General features: G+C 43.2%; 1 pseudogene; it reads left to right on the top strand.

The window, feature by feature from the left end:
- The window catches only part of LOC120881569, a 49,303-nt pseudogene extending 26,620 nt beyond the window's left edge, over positions 1-22,683 (top strand).
- Positions 22,684-23,117: the final 434 nt, after the last annotated feature.

The raw sequence follows: 23,117 nt of genomic DNA, 5'->3' as shown, positions 1-23,117 counted from the left end.
TACTTTTCTAAGAGATCGTAAAGGGCGAGGCAAAAATGAGTAATGTCAGCAATATGTATGGTTTGGGGTCAGGGGATTTCATTTTTGCTTCTGTGAAGAGTTTTCTAGGAACTCAAGGAGTTCAAAGGACTCATCTGAGTTTGGCAGTTTGGGATTTCATGCAGGAGTTTCATATAAGAGTCCCCAAATTTCTACCTGGAGCATGGGACGTGTATCCCATCATTTTCACAATTCTTTTCCATTGTAGTATTTTCCTTACTAGTGATTTTTAGTCTCTAGGACCCTAGTAAGTGGCTACATTAGAGTCAAAATGATGAAGAAAGAGGTCTTCAGAATTGGATTGACTGTCATGCTTTGCCTTCTCTGTTCCTGCCCCCTTAGTAGATGCTACACCCCCCCCCCCCAAAAAAAAGAGAAAATCCCAAACTGGGAATGATCAGTAAGTTTTATCCCTTAAATTGATTCTGGTCCTGTTGTTTCTGTAAACAGCCAGCTATCCTTTGCCTGTTTGTCTGCTGTTTGTGTGGCTTGTCTCTGCCCTGTAGGCAAGTGTCACTTGTGTCTGAAGATTTCATCATGTAGAGCCCTCGAGAATTTAATGTGGATCATCAAAGCCAAACTGAAAGGTGACTTTTGGCGGGATCATACAATTTAATTAATTTATATTTTGAAGTATAGTTGTTTTACAATGTTGTGTTACTTTCTGCTGTACAACATGAATCAGCTATACGCATGCATATATCCAATAAGAGAAGAAAAGAAAAAGAAAATAAGCAAGTACATGTCAGCACACTTTGTTCCACTGACCTCAGAACATTCTTTGTTCATTAAATTAGCAACTCATTTCTGACATTCTGTGATGATCTACCTGCTTGACATCTCTAAAAAGAATTGCTTGTGAAGGAAAACCTCTCTGAAAGTCCAACAGCAATACAGAATCTTGACCACAGTTCTCCAATATCACAGGCATTTTAAATGCAAAACCAACAAATTGCATATGAGCTTACATTTTCATCTAGCTAAACTTCTTCATTAAAAAAAAAAGTTAAATTCCAGAGATGTGAAATTTACTCAGAGCCCACAGTATTACAGATACAATAACGTTAGTCAGTGTCTGTCTTGTGACAATCAGGCTGAAATGAACAATTTATTGCAAATGAGGAGGACTACCTGCATTATCTATAATAGGCCTTTTCCTAATGTCTATTTTATTGCCCAATAACATTCCTTCAAATGTTCATTTGAATATGAATAAAAAGATATGCTCTTTAAAAATTGAGGAGCAAGATCATACTCCTTACTATTTGCTGTGGACTAAGCTGGACCCCCGAGACTCACTGAGCTCCCTAAGGCTACAGCACCCCCAGCCGGGCTCCCACACTCTTCACAGGAGATCTGATCTGGCAGCTCACCTGGTGCCTGAGGATGGGGTGTGTTGCAGGCTTCTTACCCCTGGAAACATTTGCATCCACTGCATACGCTTCAGATGGCCACAGAATGAGATTAGTCCATGCAAAAGTTGCCCAACATTACACATTATTTAAGAATTCAAAAAAAAAATCCTTCCTTAAACTGTGAATGACTTGATTCCTAGAGGATGGTTTGCCATGTTTCTAAGAAAGCATGACCAGACTTGCCTCAGCAGTCTCTGCATCCTGCCCTTCACCACTGCAGTGCCGTCCACTCAGATTAGCTGCCCAGCTCAGGGCTCCCAGTCAAAACACACTGTGGCCGCCATCCTGGAATGCATGTGGTGTTAGTACCCCTGCACCCAGCATACAGTACTGTAGCATAATGTATGATCTCTGACTCTCCTTAGAACTCTTCTGTTCTCACCTCTTTTTTTTTTTCTATTTCCATTACTTTGAGCAGCATCAAGAAAAACTTACTAATCCACCACAATGAGTAAGTCCCCCTGTGAAGCCATGAAATTCTTGCTGTACATGATGCCATTTCATGCTTCTCCATCCTAAACTTTGACCATTTTCTCCCGAGGGAAAAAGTGTCAAATTTAGGTGTTGATAGCTCTCATGACTGACTCATCACTAGAATCTGAATTGGAAGAGCTCACCAAACCTGAGTTTACAGTTCATTTTTTTAGAAAGAGCTTTAAAAAATAAAAAGCAACCAGACGCTAACAAGCCCACATGCCAGGCTGAGTAGTGGCTTCCATTTTGTTCATCCTCCTCCACGTGCCGCTCACTCTCAGCTCCCAACGCCCTTCTCTCCCTGACTCGGCTGCTCTCTGCCAACAGGCTGGCCCGCCCCGAGTGAAGCCTTCTGGACCTCACCATGATGAAGCTGACCGCCAGCCTGGAGGTAGCAGAAGTCAAGCAGCTGGCTGGGCCTGGGGAGGAGACACTCCTGCAAAAGCCAAGAAGGGTGAACCTGACAGGGACGACGAGGACGAGGATGAGGATGAGGACAAGGAGGATGAAGAGGAGGAGGAGACGTCAGGTAAGCTGCCTGCCCAGGAGCTGCTCGGATGCTGACTCACAGGTGGAGGAAACAAAACGCTGACTTGCTCCAAGTGAATAAAATATATACTCAATATATAAGTATATAATAAAATATATATTCAATATATGCTCAAGTATATACTTGACCCGGGCAGTGAGATAGACACTGTGGGAACAATCTGTACAGCCCAGGCTTCCACTCACAGCTGCACACATGTCCTGCCTTGCAGATCTGAGGAACAATTGGCACTTGGTGATCGACCACCTCACAGTGCTGCTTCTGCGGTTCCTGGGGGGCTTCTACCAGCTGCAGACATTCCTGTGGTGGATACTGGAGCTGCGCATCATCAAGACCATGAACTCCTACATCACCTGGGTGTCCGTGAAGGAGGCAAGTGACGCCGTTCTGTCTTCAGGCCAGACCCAGCTAGGTGTCTGCTCCAGCTAGAGCCCCAGGCTGCTCAGACTTAAGGGCCCCCCGTGAGCATGGGTGGGGCAGAGATGGACACTGACTCACAGATGTGGTTGTGCGCCGCATGCCCACCCAGCGTGGTTATGTCTGAATTCCTCACAGCTTGAGGGCACTGCTCAGGTGTGTTCTCTCCCAGGAGAGGTTCCTGAAGCTCCAGGTTGGCCAAGGACCCCCTGAATGTCCTCCCAGAAGCCTGTTCACTTCTATAGTTTCCCATTGTGATGTTACTTAACATCACCTGGTTGTACACTTGTTTGCATACAAAATGTATATCTTAACACCCATGGCCGTTTCTTGTACATAAGAGCTCAGCCAGCCTTTGCTCAGCTCAGAGGAACTGAATCAGTCAAGTTGCTTAAAAACATCTAGGTTTTTAGATGTTGTGTCACGTGACATATTTTTGTCCGCATTTCCAATTTTTAGTTCTCAGGTGTCTCTGTTCAACTGTGTGTTTCTGATTTCCTGGGCTTTCACTCTGCCATACGCCAAGCTCTGCCATCTGACCTCCAGTGTCTGCACGATCTGGACATGTGTGATCATTGTCTGTAAGACGCTGTACCAGCTGCAGACCATCAAGCCTGAGAACTTCTCTGTGAACTGTTCGTTGGTGAGCCTCGGAGATGGAGGTCTCCTCGCCTGGCCTTCAGGGAAGGGAGGCAGACCTCGGGGGACCCACATCCCCCAGCACTCGCCATCAGGCCTTCATCGGCTCAGTGAGTTGGAAGTGAGTTGGAAGTGTCCTGGTCTCGTCTCTCCTGATGTTGACTCCCTCTGAAATGGGTCCTCCCTCCCCATCCCTGAGTCCCTTTGCTCAAAGCTGAAGGAGACTAGTCTGAACTTTCCTGACTGTGGGGCCGTCTCTTACTCCTTTCTTTCTTCCTTTCGGCCAAATGAAAACCAGACAAACATACCCCTGCACCAGCTGGACAAGTCTCTGCTCTACAGCACACCCACTGATCCCACGGAATGGATGGGCCTCAGGAAGTCGTCTGCTCTGCTCGTCTACCTGAGGGTAAGTAAGGCTTCCTCATCCTTAGCATTGCCTCTGCCAAGTTCACGTCTGCAGCCCTTTCCCTGGAGACCACTCACCTCACCTTTGAGAGCCTCATCCTCTTACATAGGGTTTGCAGTCACCTCCAAAACACATGACTGAATATTAAAATCGGTATTGAATTGTCCTGAAAAGAAATCAGCTGAGTAATTGGAGATTCGTTGAATAGAGTATGACAAATATATTCACTGGAATGTTATGAAACCACTCAAAGACTGAGGTAGATTGATGATATTATCAGACACTGAAAGATATCCAAAATATATTGTAATGTTGAAAAAGAAAAGCGAACTTCAAAACAGGATACATAGAATGATGTCTTGTAGGCACAAAGAAAAAATATGGAGTAAATTACACCAAATGGTCAGAGTAATTATTTCTGAGAAGTAAGGGTAGCATGACAAGAAATGTTTGCTCTCTAAATTCTACATATTTTAATCAATGGCATCTATTATGTTTAGAAGTAACCACATATAAACAGCATATCTTTGAAAAATGAATTCTGATTTCAAATAGTTGTAACAAACATAAGGAAACCAATATAGTTCAGATTATTCACATGTTACTATGATGGATAGTTTGAGCGTTTTACTTTGATGGATTATGCTGATGATGTAATTAAAGCCTTTGTACTCAACTCCTGGAGTCTGAAAGTGTACTAAGCATCTCCTCTCTCTCTTGGTGTAGATTTTTGGTTTTTTGCTCATATGACCAATATTGTTTGTAACATACAAATGATGTCTACCATTAAGAGCTGTTACAAGGATAAAACCAACCCATCTTTGCAAAGGGTGATTAATGTCTGGCACATAAATGTTACCTATTTTATATTATTATTTTGTAGTATGTTCAGCATATTTTTCAGTCTACTGCTCTCTCTGGCCAGCTTTCAGAGGTACTATGTTCAAAACTTGCTAAGTTGAGCCCCAGTCTGCAGCTCAGTCTGTTTCCCAGGGTCCCTGTAGGATGCTATATAAGAGTTTCTCACGTTTAGTTGAAGAGAAGGCTGGAAACCCTTCCGAGTAACTGGACCCAGCTGTCTGGTTCGGTGGTACTTTTTCTGGATCTGGTGTGACCATCACCAGTCATTGGTGTAGAGGTTCTAAATCCTGTTATCATGAAAATTAGCCTGATTTGCAAACTGGAGATGACTCTACCCTTGTTACCACAAAACAGGGAAAATGAGCATTAAACTCAAGACTGTTTCATGGATGTGGGATCTGATCACACACTGTCCCTTTAGACACCCACAGTGAAATGAGATGGCTTTTTGAGGAGACTGTAAATGACCACGTGGCATCAAGTGTATTTTCCTTGTTTTCTAGAACAACCTGCTGATGCTGGCCATTCTGGCCTTCGAGGTCACCATCTACTGCCATCAGGAGTACTACCAAGGATGGAACAACCTCCCAACCCTTGTGTATAAAACCATCTTCCACAACATCACAAGACTCCAGCTGGATGATGGACTTGTTAACTGTGCTAAGTATTTCATCAATTACTCCTTCCACAAGTTTGGTCTGGAGGTGAGTTTCCTTGCTGACCTGTTCTTTTTCTCTTTTCTCTGAAAATTCCAGTGGCTGCTTTCAGCCAGGTGGCCATGAGGGCTTTGTGGCACGTCTCCACGCCCTGATTTCTGTCTCCTTGGGATCCGGGGGTCTGGGGGTGAAATTCCATGGCAGGATTCCCTGGCCTGGTGGAGAGTCTCCAGGACTCAGTGCCTGTCCCCTGCTCTGCGGCTGTGGACACAGCTTCTCAGGACTCCCAGTCTTACAGGTGCCTGGGTGTCTGTTTAGTGCCTTCTGAATGTATGACCTCAGCCAGAGCACACTGTTTTGACCTGAATAGTGTGGAAGGTCTGCCCTCAGTACTTGGAACAGTGATTCTTATTGACGGTCATCTGGTCTGTCTTCTGTCTTCATGATGAAAACACACTGCAGAGGCAGAGCAGGTGAAGAACTCATCCAGAGTCTGGCCCCAAGAACACGGGTCTCCACCGCCCTTGGGAGCTGCCCACTGATGCCACTCCCCTTCCCTGTAAAGACGACTTTTTGCCTCTTTCATCTTCATGCAGATCTGTTTCCTCATGCCAGCTAACGTGATCAGCCAGTGCATAGATGTCTACACCATGATTCATACCTGCTGGGTGATTGCCATCCTGTACCGGCACAGGAGGAAGGCCATCACCGAGATCTGACCCACCCAAGTACTGCTACTTCCTGGCTTGCATCATCACCTTCCAGTATTTCATCTGCATCGGCATCCTCCCTGCCCACTGCTGAGGTGAGTCCTCCCCCCACCAGCACCAGCGCTGGGAAGGGGGGAACTCAAGGGCATGAGGGGCTCCCTGACCAGCTCCTCCCACCCGACACCCAGCAGACTACCCCTGGAGGTTCAAGGGCACCAGCTTCAATGTGGCTGTACTTCCCTGACTTCATCGTTTGGTCCAACCCTGTGTTCCTCTTGTGTAAGTGGGGAGCTGGGGTCCTGCCTGCTCATCTTTCCCCTAGCGGTGCATTCCTGCCCCACCCCACCCCTCCCCCCGCCACCACACCTCTGCATGTACAGTCTGGACAGGCTGTTATGTCTTCAGAGTTAATACCATGTTAGCATTCCAACACTTTTTTCACTTTAGTAATTTTATCTCCTGCCACATACCCCCACTATCCAGCCCCACACACCTGTATGCACCCACCTTCTGGTGGGGGGGGGTCTGTGGGGGTGAATGGGCCTGGTCTTGGAGAAGCAGTTGCTTCTTGCTGCCACTGTGGACATAGACTTACAAACTGGATAGGACAGGGTAGCTGAAAGGACAAGGCCAGACCACAAATGCTTCTGTTCCACCAGATGATTTCATGCTGCTCCTGTGCACCTCACTGCAATGACAGATCTTTGAAGATGAGAATAAGGCCGCCATATGGATCATGGCAGGTGACAACATAGAGATCTGCATGAACCTGGACGCAGCCTCATTCAGCCAGCACAACCCCATGGCCGACTTCATCCATTGCAGGTAAAGCAGCCACCCACAGGCAGCCCCTGAGAAGACGTGACCCCAAAGTCCATGCCTCTAGCTCCCCTGCCTTTCCTGGGCACTGACCTGCTTATTGCACCATGAAGCCAAGAATCCCAGGGCCAGATGGCTCGGTGATCTGGAGGCCAAACCTCCTTGTTATCCTCCGTCCTCCATGAACATGCCTAGGGCCTCGCGTGCTCCTAGCAACCCTGAAGGTCTTCCCTGTTGCGTGTTGGCTGGTGTTTGCATGCTGTTCCCACAGGCTTCGTTTTATGATTTCTGAACCCAAAGCAGGTCAGGCTGAGGAGTGAGGGCTGGGGCTCCTACAGGGGGATTCACAGCTTCAGGAAGGGAAATGGATGGAAAGCCCACAGTGCACAAACATGTGCACACAAGCACACACACACTCACACTCAAATATGCCAGCAGCTTAGTTCCGCCAACTTCAAGTCACACACATTGAGAGGACTATGGGTGTTCAGATCCCACCAGGACTGAGTCATGGACGTTGCCTGTGTGACCATGGGATGCTGAGAAACACCCACATCTTATGCACTCTCAGTATGTGTGACATCAAGGATGAGTGAAACATAGTTTAGAGAAAAGTCATGGAACTATTCCAAAGTGTTGAGTATTTTAGTCTAAGAAGAGTACAGTCCAAAAGTCCACTTCTGTGACAGTGTTCTCAGTTCAGTTCAGTCACTCAGTCATGTCCAGCTCTTTGTAACCCCATGGACTGCAGCATGTCAGCTTTCCCTCTCCATCACCAACTCCATCACCCAGTCCATCATCAGCATTCTTCTAGGGACCACTTATTCTCTAACCACACTGAGAACAGTGTAGCACCTATTTTATCAGAGATGACTTAAGAGTTCCCACAAAATAACAACTCAGTTATCAAGTATCTGATAGCACAATTGGTGCTTCTGTGCTTCTCCCCAAACTTGGGAAGAGAAACAACCAAAGCAAAGCCTTCAAAGCCGAGAGCCTTTGAGCAAATGAATCCAGACAGGACACGGCTTGTAGGAATGAGGTCTGTCAGCATTAGCTGACAGCTTCCCAGCTGGGGAAGCTCCCAGAGCTCCATCACTGGGGGAGGACGGGGCCTGAGCATCTGCCTGTCTGCAGAGTGAGGGGTGGTCCACAGAAGGGATCCTGGCTCAGCCCAGGGAAGTGCAGAGAGAGTGCTTACAGAGCCTGCAAGCTCCATGTCGGAGTATAAAAAAGTGAAAGTGGTAGTCGCTCAGTCATGTCTGACCCTTCAGGTACTAGGCAGAGAATGTTGCTGCCTGTGGGAAGTTTGGCCCCAATTTGATGATAATAAAAGTGCTCACGGTGTTTTCACAAAGTACTGCTCTGTCTATCACTGGCTGGGTGAGGATTGCGCGTGGACCAGCCAGTGATCAAAGTGCCTGTCTGGCCTGTGCCTCCAGGCTGAGTCAGGTGGAGGATGTGTGAATGCATTCCCTTCCTCGACTAGACCCTCCCTACTTCATCTGTGCTGCAGTCTGTATTGTCTCTTGGTTTCATTGTCCAGGTCGTACCTGGACATATCCATGGTGGTCATCTTCAGCTACCCCTTCTGGTTCGTGCTCACCATCATCTTCATCACTGGGATGACCCACATCAGCATCTTTTGCATGGGCTATGTGGTGGCCTGCTTCTACTTCCTGCTCTTTGGGGGTGACTTGCTGCTGAAACCCATCAAGAGCATCCTGTACTCCTGGGACTGGCTGATCACTTACAACGTCTTCATAATCACAATGAAAAACATACTGTCAGTAAGTGGATTGTGCCATATAACACATTTGCGGTCTTAGCCTTAAAGCAAATGACCTGTTGGGTGGTTATGGAAAGCCCTCGATCCCTCATGCTGCTCTCTTAAAAGCCCCAAATAAGATGGTGGCAAACTCAGAATTGGAATGACCGTTTATTACTCCTTGTTTTGCCGTTTTAAGCAGAATCCTTTTTTGCTCACTTCTACCCTCTCAAGGACAAGAGGATATGTATTTGTAGGAAAAAAAAAAAACCTCTAAAATGTATTTTCTCAATTAAAATCTAACCCTTCTGAGGAACAATTGGATATCACTCCAGGACAGGCTGCATGTGGCCCTTTATGAGTTGAAATCGTCATGAGATGTCTTCACAAATTATATTCTGTTGACTGAAACTGACTTTCTTACTGGGAAAGCACTGTGCAAGTGTAAATATTGATAGAATGGACAAGGTTTTTCTCCACACGGTGTGGGGTACAGATGGGAGGGACAGGCCCCCAAAGGTGCAGGTGTTTTATAGTGCCCTGATGCATGGGTAGACACAGGAGCTTCATAGCTGCCCTAAGCACTGGCGTCTTGACTTAAAAACAGCTAAGATGGTTCAGGATTGAGACCAACACCTAATGTCCACAGAACATGGCTGGTTCTCTGTTAAATTTCTGCCTTCCAGGCCACAGTGTGGCCCCTCCCTGGTAGATAAACTGCCCACAGGTCATCCCAGAGTCGTATGAAAATTTTAGGCCACAAAGATACCTTCAAAGCTATGTATTCTGTCAAGAAATTAAACAGTGACCTTTCAGGAGCTGAAGGAGTTAATCTACATCTAGCTCTAATTTAAACTCAATCCCAGGGCCTGCTGCTCATGGCTGTAACTGACAGAGCATTAGAAGAACAGTGGTGGAATGGGGTAGGGGGTGAGAAGGAGTTTCAAGAAGGAGGGTACGTGCATATACCTATGGCTGATTCATGTTGATGTATGGCATAAACCAACACAATATTGTAAAGCAATTATCCTCCAACTAAAAATTAATTAAAATAAAAATAAAAGAACAGTGTTGTATGACTGCCTGCTTCTCCCCTTCCTGGCACTTAAAGATGGGCTCGCCAGGTAATTCTCCTGGAAAGCATTTGACTTTGGGTGTGGGGAGGCACGTGCATTGCTGTGTTTAGAGGTCTGGGGAAGCCAAGTCTATGTAACAATGAGTGTGTCTTTGAAGAATTTATTTTTCCTCCAGTCCATGTGAATGGTTAAGTTTTTAGTTGGTAGTAAAAGTTATTTTTATTCCTCAACTGGACTCTAGCAGTGCGTGTTTGTCTGTGGGGTGGTGTTGAGAGTTGTCTGGCAGGGGGTGAGGCAGAACAGAAGGTCATGCTTTCTCCTGAAGCCAGTCTGATGGGCAGAGACGGACGCCTGGGAGCTGATCCCTCCCAAGAGCTGTTCCTGGAAAGTGTGTGACTGTGGAATCCACTCATTCACTCATTCATTCTGTAAACCCAGGTTTCAGACCTGTTCTTCACTTTTGTGTTGTTGCTGTTTAGTTGCCCAGTTTTGTCAAACTCTTTGAGACCCAGTGGCCTGCAGCACAACAGGCTTCCCTGTCCTTCACTGTCACCCAGGGGGTTTGCTCAAACTCATGTCCATTGAGTCAGTGATGCCATCCAACCGTCTCATCATCTATTGTCCCCTTCTCCTTCTGCCTTCCATCTTTCCCAGCATCAGTGTCTTTTCCAATAAATCAGCTCTTCATATCAGGTGGCCAAAGTATTGGAACTTCAGCATCTGTACTTCCAATTAATATTCAGGGTTGATTTCCTTTAGGATTGACTGGTTTGATCTCCTTGCTGTCCAAGGGAATCTCAAGAGTCTTCTCCAGCACCACAACTCAAAAGCATCAATACTCCAGTGCTCAGCCTTCCTTATGGTCCAACTCTCACATCCACACATGACTACTGGAAAAACCATAGCTTTGACTATATGGACCTTTGTCAGCAAAGTGATGTCTCTGCTTTTTAATATGCTGTCTAGGTTTGTCTCTGCCCAAATTAATCCTGGATTAGTGCTCACCCATTGGCTATTGCAAAGTCAGGCTTGTTCCTATGATGCTTTAAGTATCCTCTTTGAAAAGAGAGGTATTTCCCAGTGCAGAGAGCACCATGCTGAGGCTTCTCATCCTTGCTCCTTGGGTTTAACTCCCAGAAGTGAAACACCAAGCGCTTTACTGGGTGGGACTGGATTTTAGGAGCCATCAGAGCACTGAGCTGTGGGGAATTCCTGCATGTGTTGGGATTGCAAGACATCAACCTTGTTTTCTGGGTGCAGAGTTTCAAGATACTCCTTTCCCACTTGTTTTTCAGATAGGAGTGTGTGGCTATATTGAAAAACTGGTTCAAAATAATTACTGGTTGATCCAAGCATTCAGCCTGGCCTGCACAGTCAAGGGATACACAAATGCATGAGTATGAAAAGCAGATTTGGGAACGGAGGGACAGAGAAGGGAGGGCAGAAGTAGTGTTCTAATTTAAATATCTGGGCCAAAGCCCCTGAAGGAAGGAGATGAAGGGATGCCCAACTCAGTGTCTTCATGGAGCTGTGGGATGGTGCCTTCAGGGTATCTGTGGTCAGGACACCCCCACCCCCAGGATAATCTTTGATCTTCTTCTACAAACATCCCATCCCTCTTCCCAAGCAGGTATTTAGCAACTCCCTGAACTTCCTGTATTTATGATGGGAAGGGTCACAGATGCCCATGCACACCTATGACTGCTGGGTGCATCATCAGAGGAGCTCTGCCTGCAGAGCCCCCACCTCGAAGCTCAGAGAAGCCCCACTGGGTGGACAGTTGGGAGGAGCAGCAGAATGTCTGTAGTTAGACTCCCTGCCTGATGGAGGCGGGACTCCCATTCCCACCCTGTGCCTCGTGCGTCAGCACCCTGGACAGCGCCACTGTCCTCTGTTCTCCATAGGGCCTGAAACCTGGCTCTCCCCCACCTCCACCCCAACTCCTGCCCTGCCCTGCCTTCCGGTCAGATGATGAAGGAGGCACTAAAGCTTGTTTGACTTGGGGGGTCAGACATGCTGTTGGCACCTATTCTTCCAGTAGACTGTAGCTACTCTGCTAGTCACCCTGGAAAGGGCCCATTCCCAGAACATGTCTTGTTTGTGCCGAGATTCCCTCTGGTGTTGGGACAAACAGATGTGATTTCTTCCTGGCCTTTCCTCCTGAGCCCTAGAGTATACAAAGCTCACTTGTGGCCAGCCTTCTGAACTGGTGCTGTTACCATACTTGAAGTTTGTGCCCTTGGCTGCAAATAAATCCGTTCACAGGGACTCAATGTCTCGAAAGTTTGCTTGTATGTCTGTGTGATCGTATCACAGAGCTTATAAAATAACAATGAAAATGAGTGTTCATTTTAATTTTTTTCTTTTTCTTTTCCCTTCCCCTAGCTGATGACTATTCGTCATGTAAACTGCTCAGTGGGGAGGTGGGGATCATTTGGGACAGCATATGCTTTGCCTTCCTCCTGCTACAGAGAAGAGTGTTCATGAGTTACTATTTTTTGCATGTGGTGGTGGATATAAAAGCCTAGAAGATCCTGGCATCCAGGTGGGTCAGGCTGTGGAATCAAGGGATTTCTCCTAAGAAACCTGCTGGGAAGTGACATTGCCCCCGGTCTACTGTCTGAGCTTGTCTGTAGAATCCACAAGGAATTAAGACACATTCCTTCCAGGAAAAGTGATCCAAGGCTTTAAGATCTAGAACAGAAGAGTAAAGAGGAAGACTCTGGAGGGAGTTACACCTTACCAAGAGTAGGATACTCTTGAAGTTCAAAGACAGATTGGACATTGAGCTCCTCGGTCCAGACCTCAGTCCTGGAGTAGCTCCTTAGGGCCTCCTGAGTCAGAACAGAAGCAGGTGCCATGTTGGTCCAGAGTCTAGTCCATCTTCCCCCACCCCACTGCTGCCTCCCTTTTAAGGAGAAACTCCTAACGGTAGAGAAAAAATACTCACCTGTTACCTTTCAGAATATAGCCAGAAGAGCCCCTCTCCCCAGGGGAGGATGGAGGCTATGTGAATCCATTCATGGGGATGGGGCTTCTAGATGGGACTTGGGACCCCCAGCCCCAGCCCAGAGACTCCAGGCAGCAGCCCACCCAAAATGTTTTCTCTTGGTAACTGTTGTCAGGGAAAGTGGCCAATACTGATAGAAATGCTCATTCATTTTGTTTCTGGATTTCCTTTAGAGGGGTTGAGCTTTTCCATGCCACCATTGGCTGTAAAGGCCAAAATTGAAGAGGAAAAAAAGTCCATGGACCCACTGAAGAGGCAATAAGGACACTTCCCTTTCATTTGTGGTACACCTGATCTTGTCTCACCAGATCCTGGCTCCCAGGGAGCCCCAAGCCCTGCATAAGCCATTTGTGGTGACCTTCACACCTACCCAGGTGTTTGCTCTGTGTCGACTGACATGGAAATTGTCCGAAGAAGGTCACAGAGAAGTCGGGGCAAGGGGAGGAGCTGCCATGGGCAAGACCCGTGTCAGGTCCTAGTTTAGATGCTTCTTCTGGAGCCCCCAGCAGGTCTCTAAACTATCTGAATTCCAGTTTCCTGTTTTGATTAGGACTCTGTTCTGCCTGATCCTGGTAAATATTAAACAAGCTAGTGAATGAGACAGGGTCGTTCCCAGCAACATTAACTCAGAGAGAAGTCCATCGTGTCTGTGGGTGAAGTGAAGGAACATGGGTTCTCACTTCAGAAGGATCTTTAGAGATAATACGGTCCAGTCTGGTCAGAAGCTGCTGACGCATGTAGTAGATAACTTAAAACCTACAACTAACTGGAGGTGGCACTAAAAATACACCCACATTTCCATGTCCAGCTCACAGCCTCCTGTCCCACTGGGCCGGTCTGGAGAACTCAAGTAATGGACTAACTCCACCCAGGAGATCTGAGAAGTCTTTTTCTTTTTTAATTAGCCCACTGAAAAGAATTATTTTCTTGGAGTGAAATCTCTAGCAGTAATGGAACTTCTGAGGAAGGCTAGTGCCTCACATGTCTGGGGCCAGGTTTAAGAGCTGATGGCCATAGAATTCAAAACCTAGCCACTTTCTCCAGGAAAATGGAGAGACTCTGTCAGCCCACCTGGAAAGTTCTGTGCATTTCTAAGACTACTTCATTCCATCCTGACCTCATCTCCCAGCTCCTTTCCCTGTGCAAAAAATATTTGCCAATATGAATCACACTATCCCATGCATGGTTATTTTCATAAACAGAGGTATGAAGTATATAAAATATATAGAATGAAAGTACAATATGGTGTAGTTACTACGATTGCTGTTTCTAGCTATCTAAATCAGCTCTAGAGAAATAGCAAATTTGAACTCACATGTAGTATGTGTTCCTAATTTCCCATAAGTGAGACCTCTTACTATAATTTACATCACTGGATTTTTCCACATCCTCAAATGAGAAGTCAGAATAAAAAAAGAATGAAGGCAATGATCATTGCTAAATACAAACAAATAAAGAAAATATTTAAGCTGCCCAAAGCAGAAATGTCACTTAAATCAGTTTTAAAACTTGGGCCATACATTTAGAATTTTAAGAAACCAGGAAATGAAATGTTTTAGGACTTCCTTAGTGGTCCAGCAGACTTCCACTGCAGGGGTGAGACAGAGTTTTGATCCCTGATCTGGTGATTAAGATCCCACATGCTGCACAGCGAGGCCAAAAATGTTTTTTGTAAATTTATTTATTTCAATTGGAGGCTAATTACTTTACAATATTGTAGTGGTTTTGCCATACATTCACATGAATCAGCCATGGATGTACATGTGTCCCCTATCCTGAACCCTCTTCCCACCTCCCTCCCCATCCCATCCCTCTGGGTCATCCCAGTGCACTGGCCCTGAGCACCCTGTCTCATGCATCAAACCTGGACTGGTGATCTATTTCACAGATGGTAATATACATGTTTCAATGCTATTCTCTCAAATCATCCCACCCTCACCTTCTCCCACAGAGTACAAAAGTCTGTTCTTTATATCTGTGTCTCTTTTGCTGTCTCGCATATAGGGTCATCGTTACCATCTTTCTAAATTCCATATATATGCATTAATATACTGTATCAGTGTTTTTCTTTATGACTTATTTCACTCTGTATAATAAGCTCCAGTTTCATCCACCTCATTAGAACTGATTCAAATGCATTATTTTTAATTGCTGAGTAATATTCCATTGTGTATATGTACCACGTTGCCGCACAGCGAGACCAATTTTTTTTTAATTAAAAAAAGGAAATGATATTTTTCAAGAGGGCATATGTGGGAGATGAAGCTCAACACTGCCGTTTCTGACTAGATTTCCTGAATAAACAGACAAAAAGCTACAAGACATTTTCCCAGATCCAATAAGAGATTAGATGTGACACACAGAAGAGTTGCAGGGTCTGATAGAACACTCGAGAATGTTGAAGTAGCAACTTACTATTTACAAAATAGTTCTCACATTTATACATCTTTTCATTTGATCTTCAAAACTATATGATTTCATTTGATCTTCACAACTATATGAGGTAGGCAGTATTTTTTTTTTTAAAGAAGAATGCAAAACCTGGGAGAATAAAAGAAACAAGGAGACACTTGTTGCTAACAAACAACCATCCACAAGTCCCAACTGTTGCCACACTATCCATGATTTTGGCTGTGTGCATAAAAGTGTATAGGTAACTGTGGGTGTAAGCTGTGTGCGTAAGTGCATAGGTAACTGTGGGTGTGTTCTTGGCATTGCTGCTGGTGTTTGTTGTGCAGGATGGACCACATCAAGGCCAGGCAACAGAAATACAAAAAGGGTAAGGAGAGGATGCTGAACTTGACCCAGGAGTTGGGGGAAGGCCAAGACTTCCAAAAACTTTCTGAAGAGGATGATGAGAGTATGTTGAAATATTTCCTTCTTCACTCAGTACCTTGATGTTGGGTAAAAGTATGATATAGGGTAGTGCTCTGAAATAATATTACTATTCATTCTAGTTTTATGTTCCAGTTGTGGGTGGAATGTGTTTGTTTCAGAAAGTACATATTTAATGAATCCATGACTTTATGAATAGCCCCATATTTAGCAAGATGACTTTAATATAACTAGCTTCTCTTTCACGGACATGTGCTTCTGAAGAAAATAGGATGAGTTGGCTTCGTTTGTTCCTTTAGGAAAGATATTTAGATATGTAGTCTACAGTTGTCCTTGATTTCTATAAATTTTATACAAAAATTAAATACATAGGCCTCTGAATAACAGTAGTTAAAATATTCAATTATGGTCTGTTCTGAATAGTAGAATCAGATAAAATAATGAAATTATTTAATACAATAAAGCTTAATTATGGGTTAAAAAAGAAACTTGAGATGGAATAACATATTTATTATATCTAATTATAGATTTGTTATATCCAGTTAAGTTTAAAAGTTCTAAAAGATGGTTGCATGCTTTTCTATTCGAAGGGAATGGAGAAATAATACATGGTATTCTTCCAGTGCATAGCATCTATTTATCAACAGTAAACTGATATTTTTCCAACCATCTGTTAAAATGATCACAAGAGATACTTCTGGTTATTGGAATGGATGTATTCTAGCAAATTATTTGCCACTAAATTATTCTATAATATCTGGGTGGTGCTTTTTGTTAATTCTATGGAAAATTCAATGTGGGATGCATTTTTGACAGATAATCCTTTCCTTATACTTTCTATATGCCCTCAGTCACTAAAAAGAGAGTGAAAATGTGGCATTCTGTTAATAGAATACTGAATATTTACCTTGTGAAATTGATTGCTGAACCACGTAAATGTTCAGAGTCTGTAGAATTTCTTTTCCTGACCTCAGGTGTACTATTGCAATGTGTCTAGATTTTGACAGTTGAGTTGTTAAAGCATGGTTTTTTCAAAGTTTCTTTTCTCATTTCCTGAGAATTAATATTTGGACATATTTTATTTTAGGAGGAACAAACAGAAAACGAAGAGCAAAAAAAGCAGTGGTGGTGGCCTTGGGTTGATCATGTTTCCAGTAGGTTTTCTCAATCCTCTTACAATTTCATCGATTCTAACCCTTGTATCCTTGACCAGAACTCAGGCGTCCCTGTGACCCGTGTGTTCCATGCATGGTTTGATGCTTGTGACTTGATAGGAGGGGCAGAGGGCAGAAACACTGTGATCTTTGTGGGTCTCTGGAATCTTCCAGAGCAGTCAGCTGACTACCATCTGGCTCACTTGCTCCTGAGCACCACCCATGGGCTCAGAAAGAGAAGAGGGGTTGATGGTTTTGTTATCCAATTCTGAGGTCCAGAGCTCTGCTGAGGTGTGTTTGTTCCATGGCTGAAAACCCTTATTGAAAATGCATTTCAGCTCCTCCTGGAACTCTGAATTTAAACAGAACCACTGTATTTGGAATGTCCAGGACCCTCTTTGAAAAGCATTGAGAGTGAATGTGAATGAGCTCCCCCTCCTGCCCTGGCCTGCCCCACGCTGCCATTCCAAGAGCACTGATTCCATTTTCATGTAAGGGTAGTTGGCAATTTATTAAACGCGAAGATGGGGATACCTTAAGACAGTTACTTTCTCACCCTGCCTCATCAGTTTCAAAAAAGCTCTAAACTACCCTCCAAATCCAAAGCTCAGTGTGTGGGTGGTCTCAGAGTCACCAGAGCTCAGACAGGACCCTTCAGAGCAAAGTCAGATGATGGTTTTGGAAAAGCAGAGCTCTATAGCCACACAGAGTTGGTGTGTTTCACCCTATCACAGAAAAATAAAATGAATAATTGCAAAATTTGGCAGCTATGCCTGCTCCACTTAGCAAAGGATGTAGCACTTACTCTTGGCAATGGCATTCTAATGGAATGATCCATTTCAGCCTGACCCACTTTGAATTTGTTAGAATATTGAATAATTATTAATTATCTTGCAGATTACTCGTAATGTCTTCAGACTTTTATGTCTTGTATTGTGTCTTGTTTACTGCAGCTTATGTAATCAGACAAGTAATATCACAAGGTCCCTAACATCAACAGGATGGTATTCAGAATCAGTAGGAAATCAGTCAGAATCCTTTCCCTCACCTGATTCTTACCATCGTTTAGATCTGGTTTTGGCCTTTCACCCAAGAAGTAATTTCCTAAAATCAGCAAGCCAATTTCAGGAGTGATATTCAAAATGCTTCATATACCTGGATATAATCAAGTGTAATCCCAAATATTGAATTTAGCATTATGGTGTGAAAAAATCCATGAGTTCTAAAGAGTTTCATTTCATCTGCTGCTTAAGTCAAAAGACAAAGATTCAAGCTGAAATTCTGTGTGACCCACTGTCTGCTGGCGTGTCAGTCATGCCAACAGTCTCCGGTGTAAATGCTGTGTGCCAATTTCTATCAAGTCACAAGTGAACTGTGCTAATTTGTCTGTTTTTAAAGGGGCCTTTGCTAGTTTTGAGAGACCTATTCATTTCAAAATGGTGTCATACTGATGTTTTGTCCTTTAACTGGGGGTATATGCCCACTGCAGTCATCATGGGTCTTTCCTTTGCTCATGTAAACATTGCATTTTGGAAGGAATTGGATATGGTCTTCGATCACCACCTTATGAGTTGGTTATCCTTGAAAGAGCTTCCTCTGAATGTTGTTGACTTTAGTTTCTGATTCATTTCACTGTCATTATATCAAGTTCTTGAAGGCTGGGATTACACCACCTGTGCCTTGTCATAAAAATTCCAGTGCAGTGATGCCGGGGTGTGTGTCATTGATAGCTTGGAATCAGATATTTCTTTTTACAAGCTGGGGAGGAAAGGAAAGGAATTAATGTGTGGCTTATTTTGTAGACAATGATGAGTTCCAAAACCTATCTTTAGATTTGGAAGCACTTTATTGAAAGCCCATTTTCCAATCTCTTAAGTCACTGGGCTTTTAAATATTTCTTAGAGGTGCCAAGTTAAGAATAAATGTCTTTGGAATACCTTTGGCAAACCTATTGATCATATAATAATGTTGCTGTGTTGTTCACATTATTGGTGAGCATCTGAGCTCTTAACACGTTCTGTACGTGACATCTTCCCAGTTCCACGTCTATGCGCACACAGACCATCGCATCATTGCTGTTCAATGATGCCTTCCATGCTGGTAAGACACATTTGTTTCCACATCAGTTCTGTACAGCAGAATCAGTGACAAGCCTCACTTTGTTGTCAAATATCTGAAATAAAGGACCAAGCCCCTGGAGTTATAGGTGGTGGGATTTTATTTTATTATTATTGTTTTGCAACTACTTTTATTGTTAAATGAAGCACAAATACAGGAAACCAACAAATGACATAACACATTTTACAAATTGCCACCCTATAACCACCATCCGGGCAAAAAAATCAGTCATCCAATGGCCCCTTCCTTGTGCCCACCTCAGTCACACTGGCCTCAACCAGCAAAGCAACCTCCAACTGATTTCATAACAGTTTCATCTGTGTTTCCCTATAGCTTTATCACTCAAAGAACATCCCCAGACATTATGATTTAGTCTCATCCTTCCTTCATTTTACAATTCACAATCTGTTAAAGGTGCTGGGTGTTTGACTTGTACTTTCTCCTAGTCTGCACATCGCTGTTTGCAAACTTGTGGTGCTGTTTAACCTGCTTCTCTGTCCTCAGAGCTTTGGGTTAACTTGTTGAGAGGCTTGGTCAGATCCAGGTTTGTTCCCTTTGGCAGGAGATGCTAGTATATTCCTACATCAAGAGGAACCTCATGTCTAATTTGTCTTTTGTGATATTAGCAGCTGTTGATGCTCAATGCCCGAATCCATTAAGTCCATTACTTCACTGGGAGTTACAAATGTGATATTCTAAAGCAATCATTTCTTTTTTTATTAGTTGGAATACTTTTTATAAAGAGGCATTTCCACTTCTATACCTATTGGTATAAATCATACAAGACAGATAAATTTTTCTCTTTAATTCATTTAAGATAATATTCTATGCTATATAATTCTCCAAGTGTAACCAAATAATTTTTTGGTATCATTATGAAATTGTGATTTTTAAGCATATAGGATACATTCTAACCCTTTGCAGTTATTGTCATTATTGAAGTTCAGCTTGTCCCATCTTAAAAAAGAATTGTCCCATCTTTGACTTGTGGTAGCCCTTTCAAGTTGACCTTCAAGTGCTTTAGTCATGACCCTTGTAATTCTTCTAGATTCTTGGCTTTCTTGCATTACAAGAGGTTCTAGGCTTGTCTTGTGTATTTCTTGTTCTGGACCTGGAATCAACCATTTGTCCAAGTCTTTTTGGTTTCTTTAACAAGGAAATGGTATTTCAAAACCATGATCTGTTCTGGGGGGTAAGGAATATTCAGTGCTACTTGGTTGGTTATTATTTAATAAGCCTTTTCAGTGGACAGAATGGAAACATTAGATACTTCATACATTCATACTTACAAATTAACTGCAGCTTCAAATATTTTTAAAACTGAATCTCTTCTATAATACATCTTTACCTCATTTCTTAAACCCTAAGAATCCTGGATCTCAAGAAAAGAGGAAATAATGGAATTAGCATGATTTAGTATTATGTTTGTTTTTCCCTGTATCACATATGCAACAGTTTCAACAAAGGTAATACTAATACTGCCATCAATTTTATAATTACTGAAAACAGATTAACATTTTTTATGTTCATTCTCTCTCCATTTAAAATATGTTTGTACTATATTTGCATGATTGAACCATATAGACACTAAAAACTATTCTCTCAGTCTTTGAACCTTTATTTATTTATTATTTTTTAAAATATAAATTTATTTATTTTAATTGGAGGCTAATTACTTTACAATATTGTATTGGTTTTGCCATACAGGTGGTGGGATTTTAAAAGCCAGCTGTCAGCATCAGTGTCCATGGACCCAGGCTGGAGGCAGGACCCCTATCAGAACTCACAAACATAAATATAAGAGTTTCTCTACTTATTATTAGCAGATAAAACTTCAGAAAATATTATCTAAGTTTCATTTCAATAACAATTTATAAAGGAATAGGAGATTTTTAAAAACACTTTCTTCCCTTTTTAATGCGTTAATGGCACATGTCGCATATAAATTGGCAGCATCTTTCAAACAATAAAAATCAATGTACAACTTCTCATGATGAAAACTGACTTCAGTGGCCATGTGAACAAAAGTTCTTGAAGGTATGGTTGAATACAGTTGAGCTATAGTTGATTTTAGAGCCGATAATGAGGGGAAAATGTTCAGTCCTGGAAATCTCGGTGTTTGCCAAATGACCACATGATATCAAGTCCATGTGACTTTCCAGCAAGTCTCTGTGCTTATCTGAAGCATTACTTTCATGGTCTCCATCTCGGTCTGACATAACGCTATGACTTTGGTTCGTTCTTGCTTATTCTTACCTTATGTTGAATTGCATTTATTTCCTTAGGCCTGGGCCCAGTCCTCTGGGCCTGGTGCCTGCTTCAAAATAAATGTAACAAATTGTAGTGCTTCTGTTCAAGGATATAAGGCCCAATTCATTCATTCTGCATCTTCATGGATGAAGGTTTCAGATATGTCTGAAAACATGGGCAAAATTTCTCACTGTCATGTTTAGTGATAGCAACTATTTTTCAACAAGCCAAGGTTTCCTGTGACCTTACAATGGATAAGTCCAGAAGATACCTAAAGACATCACATGATGTCATCCAAAAGACACCTCAGCATTTGAAAATTCTGATATAACTTGAAAATATGCATATGTTTTCCTGCAGTGACAGTAAAGTTCTTGTAGCATCAGAAATGCACATGCTGGGTCTCTTTTCTCTGATAAAATAGTCATCAAACCGATAAAGATTCCATTCTCAAACTTCTTGAGCTCTCTGAACATTTCAGCTCTCTAGACTGCCCCCGTGCTTAAGACACAATATGTCTTTGCAAGGAAAATGCCAGCAAGGACCATCCATAGAGTTTGTGCTTTGTGTCTTGTGGTCAGTACACTTCTCCTCAAATTTCAGTAAGCAACTGGGGGACTCCTTGTTGACCGGAAGCCTAACAGTGCGAAATAGTGCTAAACCATATGGATCATGTCCACCTGGCTCCTTCTGTCCTAGCCTATGAGTAGAAACAACCAGAGTGTGGTGGTGGTGTTTTTGTGATTGTGCTTTTTTCTTTTCTTTTCTTTTTCATGTTATTTGCCCATTTCCTTCTTTTTCATGTTATTTCATGTTATTTGCCCATTTTCCTTCTTTTTTATGTTATTTGCCCATTTCCTCCTCATGATAATGTGTGATTACAAAAAAAAACAACAACTCTTTTTGCAGCCTGTGTTATGGCCTGTGTCTGCACAGTATAAAGTGGAGCAGAAGGTGACGACACTGACTCCTGGTCTTTAATCATCCCAATTAGCTTTGTCATAACAATTTGGACCCACTCAGATAACAATGAAGCCTCCACTTCCTCAGACCTTGTCTGAGGTCCCAAAGTGCTGAACTGTGACATGATGATAGTTTTCAGTCTCCTGAGCCATCTTGATAACAGAACTGGTTGCTGCAGGCTTGATCTGGTGCATACATGTACAATTTCCTGTGAAGAAGGAAGAAAATGCCAGATGAACCCAGCAGTGGCCAGGTCCCCTCCATGGCCTCCACAGACCATGTAGCTCAGCCCAGAGTGAGGCTTCCTCATCTCCTGTTTCCTCCTCCCCACTGATGCCTTTGATGGACAATTTATATGTCTTTGGGGGGCATTTCATAAATATGCCCCCAACTGTCTCATATTTCTTCCAAGAAATAAGTACATATTTTGTTTTATTTAGTGGTCAGGAGTGGAGATTACTATTTGTTTGAAATAGATAGTGAAGAAGAGGAAGAGAAAGAATGAAAAAAAGGAAGATGAAGAGCCCCCTGGAGGTCAGCTTTCCAGGTAACCATGAAGATAAGGGTGTCACAGGCTTGGTTGGTTGAAGAGGTTTTCTTTCTGACAGACCTTGACCACAGGCCTCAACTTCCTCTGTCGTGTTAATGTATGGTAGCTCCCAGAGGTTCTAGTTTACATCTGAAGTCACATGGTTCTCACTGTCCTGTCCTGCCGCTTGCTGTAAGCATTGCAATTGTTACTGCCAGAATTCTTGCAAGGGCACTGGTCCAGCCAGCTGTTCATTTACATAACAAATTTCTGATGCTCTAAACAAAATTAAGGCTGCCCTGGGTGTACTTCCTTTCAAGCTTTGCACTTGAGTGGACTTCTAGTTCCATAGGTGAAATAGCTAACCATGAAAATAAAATCCTCGCTTTGTTTTAAACACTGTCATTTCGAATTTTGAAAATCAG

The sequence above is a fragment of the Oryx dammah genome, unplaced genomic scaffold (assembly GCF_014754425.2).
Source record: "Oryx dammah isolate SB20612 unplaced genomic scaffold, SCBI_Odam_1.1 HiC_scaffold_23, whole genome shotgun sequence".
NCBI classification, from domain to species: domain Eukaryota; kingdom Metazoa; phylum Chordata; class Mammalia; order Artiodactyla; family Bovidae; genus Oryx; species Oryx dammah.
Note: the sequence above shows the minus strand (reverse complement) of the source record. Positions and strands in the feature narration are given on the sequence as shown.